The sequence below is a fragment of the Limulus polyphemus genome, unplaced genomic scaffold, assembly GCF_000517525.1.
Source record: "Limulus polyphemus unplaced genomic scaffold, Limulus_polyphemus-2.1.2 Scaffold495, whole genome shotgun sequence".
In the NCBI taxonomy this organism is placed as follows: domain Eukaryota; kingdom Metazoa; phylum Arthropoda; class Merostomata; order Xiphosura; family Limulidae; genus Limulus; species Limulus polyphemus.
Window position 1 is genome coordinate 411,970 of NW_013666105.1, and position 6,031 is coordinate 418,000.

Sequence of the window (6,031 nt, forward strand, 5' to 3'; positions counted from 1 at the left end):
CTTTCAGCTGTGAATGCATTATAATATGAAGGTCAATCCCACTATTCGTTGATAAAAGAGTAGCCCAAGAGTTGGCGGTGAGTGGTGATGACTAGCTGTCTTCCCTCTAGTCTTTCAATGCTAAATTAGGGACGGCTAGCACAGATAGTCCCCGTGTAGCTTTGCGCGAAATTCCATACACACCAAACGAATGTTAGCGGACACTCACCAAGTAATGTTTTATCAAAGAAGTTATTTGAGGCGAGAGTTAAATTATGAGTTTATGATGAGATACTAAGAGCGTTGTGTGACGAGGAACTGTGATAAGGGGCACGTTGATTGTAACTGAAAATATAAGTTTGAAAAAAAGATTACTAGAGTGTGTAACTGAATATTAAAGACAGTGTGGTTAGAGAGGTACGAATTCACTGTTTTAAATGTTAGAACTGTACTTATGGCGATAAAAATCCCAATTAAATAAAATGATAATAACTGTGTAACTGGAAGGATAGGAGAAATTCATGACTGAAAGATCAAGAATAATGTATGAATGTGTTCGTAAGAAGCGACTGTAAGAAAATAAATGTACAATTAAAATGATAAACAAATCAAGATAATAAGAAGTAAAATTATAAAGGTAAATTGAATGATACTGACTGTATGCACGAGCCATACTAAGCAAACATGTTAAAACAATTTACGTTGAACTGTGTTAAGATTGTCCTGTGGTTAGAACCCACGACTCGTAATCTGAGGGTCGCGGGTTCGAATCCCGTCTACTAATGTGCTTGCTCTTTCAGCCGTGTGGGCTGTTATTTTGTGACGGTCGATCCCAATATCCATTAGTCAAACAGTTGGCGATGGGTGGTGTTGACTAGTATCATTCCCTCTAGGATAGCTAGCGCAGATAGCCCTCGAGTAGTTTTGTGTGAAATTCAAAATAAAACAAATAAAAAGCTATGTTAAAGTCTTTGATTACGCCCACAAACGCAATAAAATTGTTCACGAGTTTGATAACTTTTATAATCAAAAACTCTCTTCATTGAAATGAATCATCACCCACACATATAAAAGAAGCTTGGACATTAATGCAACAAGGTTTTCAGAAATATACTGGTATTGTGGCTAAGAGATTGGATGGATTATACGTGGTTGCAACAGATGTGTATAACACGTTATCAATACATGAGCTATTTTACAGCCAGATAGTCAGTCTAATGCCTTGTCACTAAAAGAAATAATATATGCTGACATGCATGCTAATTTCGATTTAAAGTCAGTAAAACTTCGTTTTCAGAAACAAGTGTTATTCGCGCGTGCGAGCAATCTTACGCACTGCAGCTACGTCAGAAAATCGAAGACAATCCATAAATATCTTTTGGTAATTACCGAAGTTAGGAGTAACTTTAGCGGATAATTAGAGAACCCTGAGTCCCAACTGATTTGCATAAACGAACAGACAAACTGCCCGTGCCTGTGTTACACGCGCTGATTCTCAGCACAATAAACGGTCTTTATTAATACGTTCTCTTTTTTTTTCCTTCATTTTTAGATAATGAAGACAACACGCTAGCTTTGCGAAACTTCATCAGTATAGCGTTTTTCGTATTATATATGTACGCATGCTTGAAATCACATGCACGCACAAAATCGAAACTATAGTTGAGTTTTCCAGAACTAAGCCTAGGACGACTGTGGTGTGACGTAGTGGCGCCAGCAAGGCTCGAGAGAGAAAGAGGCAAACGGCCATATCAGAGTACATCTTTGCATAGTCTAGCCACGTTTGGTTATTGATAGCGGGCTGAATACGACTAACGCACCTATGGAGTCCTTGAATTACCGAGGTTAGTTATCTGTGGTGTTATTGTGTAGAAATCCCCTTACCGTTTCCATGGTGTTTAACAAACCATGTATATTGCTATGGTGTTTTGTCATATAAAGATCTGCAGACTTTCCGCAGCGGTTTACTATTAGTGTTATAGATGACTAAATCCCACTGCAGTATTATTCCATAGAGACTCATAAATATTACTATACGGTATTGTTTATAAGGATCCGTAACTTTTTCCTTCACGATTTGTTATATATAATTAACTTTGATCATTTCTTCTGTATTTTGTTATATATATAATTAACTTTGATCATTTCTTCTGTATTTTGTTATATATAAGTAACTTTGATCATTTATTCGGTATTTTGTTACATATAAATATTTAAACCTTAATCTAACGTTTTCTTAAATATATAATAATCTCTAAACCATTTTTTGATGTGTTTTTTAATTACATTTTTGATTTTTAAATCATTTTCGGTGTTTTGTTATACACAGATCGGATATCTAAGCATTTCCCTTTGTGTTATGTTGTAATGCAAACCTTTCCTCGGTGTTTTCTGATACACACATCCCTCCTTCTGTCTGGTATCTTAATCCACAGATTTAACTGATTATTTTTTATAAATTTGTTTGTTTGTTGTTGTTAAGCACAAAGCCAAACAATAAGCTATCTGCACTGTGACTACCACGGGTATCGAAACTCGGTTTTTAGCATTGTTAACACGCAGATTTACCGCTGAGCCACTGGGAGAGGGCATTTTTATAAAGCATTTTCTGCCTTTACCACTAATCCAAAGATTTATAAATCAATATATATATATATATTTATGAAACCCCTAGCTGTCTGTAATATATATATAATGAGAGAATAAAGAAAACTGTATAAAGTCATATGATACCAATTTTGTTTACTCTAAAACTTCTTTTATATATGTAAGGAAAGAAGAAGACCCCCCCCCCCCTCACTCCTATTTGGCTATTTCAATAATCATCTTAGAAATCATGTGTAGAAATAATATAGTGATGTCACAGATAAACTCATAACTTTCTGGGAAGTAGAGGGAAGACAAGACTGGTAATTGTCGCAGAGGGCTTCATAATCACATTTTATTTTGTCAAAGTTATATTAAAGGATCTAAGCGCCTGTAGACTCTTTCCTGAAATATAACAAAGTAGTCTTTCCTTTTCTAGAATGCATTTTTCATTTTTGGATTTTTTTTTATTTGCATCTGAAGCTCGTCTAAATATTCGTACCTTTGCTCTTTCAGCCGCGTGTTCGTTCGATAAATGAGTCTTTTGTAGTAAAGATACACACTTTGAACTTTTGTAAGTGTCTGTATGATAGAGATAGGCTTGATTCGGTGTTCGATTTCATCATAAACATTACTTGAAGAAAACTTTATGAGAAATTATATGTGTGTGCGTTCAAAAACTGTGAATAAAATTAATGCATAAAACATAGGCGTTTATCCTAACGGAAAGTAATCGGGATTCAGGAATCACTACATTTTCAGAGGTGATAACAAAATAATACCAAAAGCAGCCACACCAAGAAAAACAAGGAAAGTCCTTTCTTACAAAAACTGCAAGGGAATAGTTAACTATGGAGGTTTTCTACATAGTTGTGAAAATGTAATTATAAAAATAAACAATTATTAATGATCACATCCGATAGATTGTGTTTTAGATTACCTAAAGTGAAATCGTAACCGGTTGAAAATAGGAGTATGGATCTGAAAGCCACGGGTACAAGGCTGGGAAAGGTATTGTTCATTTGAGGCATTATGGGATATATTTTGATATGATATTTTGCTGTTTTAAACTTTTTCTTTTGCAGGGGAGGGGTAGTGTCTGTAACATAGGTAAATCCTCAACTACCGGAGAATGGGGGTCGTTGAATAAGTTCTTAATTGTTTAATCATTCACTAAGCTTGCTCCCTTAATGCATCTTTATCAAAAGTTAATTTAGACCTTGGTGAAAACAGTTGGATTTGGATTTACATCTTCCTGTATTACATTTTTTGTATTTGTTATTTTAATAGTTCTGTCTGGAACAGATTTGTTTTTTGGTCAATATAGTATATAAATGTTTTGGCCCCTCAAAAAATGGTGAATAAACTAATGTTATTACAAAACCCTAATAAAAACATATAGAATCTTTCCAACTGTCCATTTATCAAAGAACTAAAGTATATTGTTTGATTTTATACTTTGAATAATGAAATTTTAAAATCTTCAAAACAGAAAACTCAAGATGTAACAAATATAATGTAAATAAGACATGTCTAATTGCCGCTAGGGGTTTCTATTCTTTGCCAAGAAACATGTTACCTTTTTTCGAATCTCTGTTATGTAATTATGTGTTCTGTTTTTGTTGTTGTTTTTTTCTGGAAAAGTGAAAACCGAGGCCTCACGGGACTCGAACGTACGCCTCTTCGTAGGCAGATCGATGGTTTAGTAAACTGAACAACTGCATCTTGAACTCCGTAACTTCTACATTTCGTGGATTACAGCACACTTTGTGGTTTACAGCGTTGATTACCGTATATCAAGCTGATTTGAATATGGAAATCGGCAAGTCACGTGACATCCGCAACCGATATAAAGCCGCAGTGAAATGGCATACACCAGAAATACATTTCGACATTTTTTTGCGTTTCGTAATGTGAACGAAACTTTATCGTTTTCGAGAAGGGTATGTGACAGCTCTTTCCAACGCAAAACATTCAGACTTAGATCATTAAGATATGTGATTTCGAATTTCTAAGACTTTGATATCCCTTGTACTTAATGGCATTGGGAAACAAAGAAATGTGGACCAACTAACCTTGGTCACCAGGATCACCCAGAAAGAGGCCTGAAACAGGCCGTGCCCCAGCGATGATAAGGAAAGTGCAGTGCTTATATTAAGGAGTCTCGGGTTCGAGTTCTGCTCGATCTCATTATTCACTTATTCAGAAAAAAAAAAACATTCGTTGGAAGGCTCACCAACCTTAAACCTTATATATGCATATCTAAATATATACTTCCTGGTCAGATTTTTATGTATAACGTTTAATTGCGTTTATTAGGTTTATCGATATCAATCTCTGATGACAAAATAAAACCTTCGAAATTTCTCTTAAAATTTATATGCTAGGAAACACTTTATATCGATTTTGTGCGTGTGTGTGTGTGTGTGTGTGTAGTGTGTGTAGTGAAAATGTTTAAAGTATTGTATGTTACTGTTGGCAGTATTTCTAAGTACAATAATGAATACTATTCGTATAATCTTAAGTTTAGTTTTACGTATAATGTACACTTACAGAGCAAAATATTCTAAGCTTTAAGCCTAATGCTACTACTGATCAGAGCACGTGACCGTTGGTCTGGAGTCGCTCTCTGTCTGGTATTTCTCAGAAACGTCGATAACATACTTGTTCGGTATGCCGGTCAAAGACAGTCTAGATTTGAACTACGCTTAACCAACGTTACTTTCTGTCATACGTTACATAAATTTGTGACCATTTATTCCTCAGCTTGTATACCAAATATTAGGCATAAGATGTTTCTGTGTAACTACATATTTTTGATAACCTCAAATTATCTTTCTTTTTTCATCAATCGTGGAATAACAGCATACAAAATAAATGTTTCTCGCGTACTAACGAGTGATATTTTATTTTACTTTATAACGTTTTCTTAATTTTTTACTCAATCAAATATAGAAAAAAATATAGGAAACATCAGTGCATTCTATTTTTATACATCTTCCACATCTACTTCAGTGAAATGCATCTTTCTTTAACTATTTCATCCATCATTCATATTCAGTTCGTGTAGGAGTACTATCCACGTTTTTTTTTTTTCCTGATGTCTAAGAAGCTTTAATGTTCTTTGAAGAATATGAAGACTTGAATTTACCGCCCGATGTCTTTACTAAAGTAACCAAATCATTATCAGTACCGAAGCTTAAAACCCCGATTTATTAAAGTGTGCTGTCTCCTACCGGCCAGAAACAAATTATTTTGAAACTCATCACACAAAAACCCGCGATATTGAAGATTTCTGCTTCAATTGACCTGAATACATTTTCTATATCCTTATCAGACGTAAGTCTGGAAAACTGAAGTTTTTTGTGCTCAAAAACTGCGTAAATTCAAAGGTTCATATAGCATGAAAGTCTTGTGAGCAGACTTGAAAAATTTTAACTTAAGTGACCACTATATTAAGACCACC

At 34.6% G+C, this 6,031-nt stretch overlaps 1 protein-coding gene across 5 annotated transcripts in view; it reads left to right on the plus strand.

Annotated features, from left to right (window-relative positions):
* Positions 1-1,576: 1,576 nt before the first annotated feature.
* LOC106458632 (voltage-gated potassium channel subunit beta-2-like) overlaps positions 1,577-6,031 on the plus strand; it is an 88,518-nt gene continuing 84,063 nt past the window's right edge. For all 5 annotated transcript variants that reach the window (XR_002610397.1, XM_022384905.1, XM_022384906.1 and 2 more), the window contains exon 1: positions 1,577-1,823. The gene's annotated coding sequence lies outside the window, so the exon portion shown is untranslated. The remainder of the gene's footprint in view (positions 1,824-6,031) is intronic.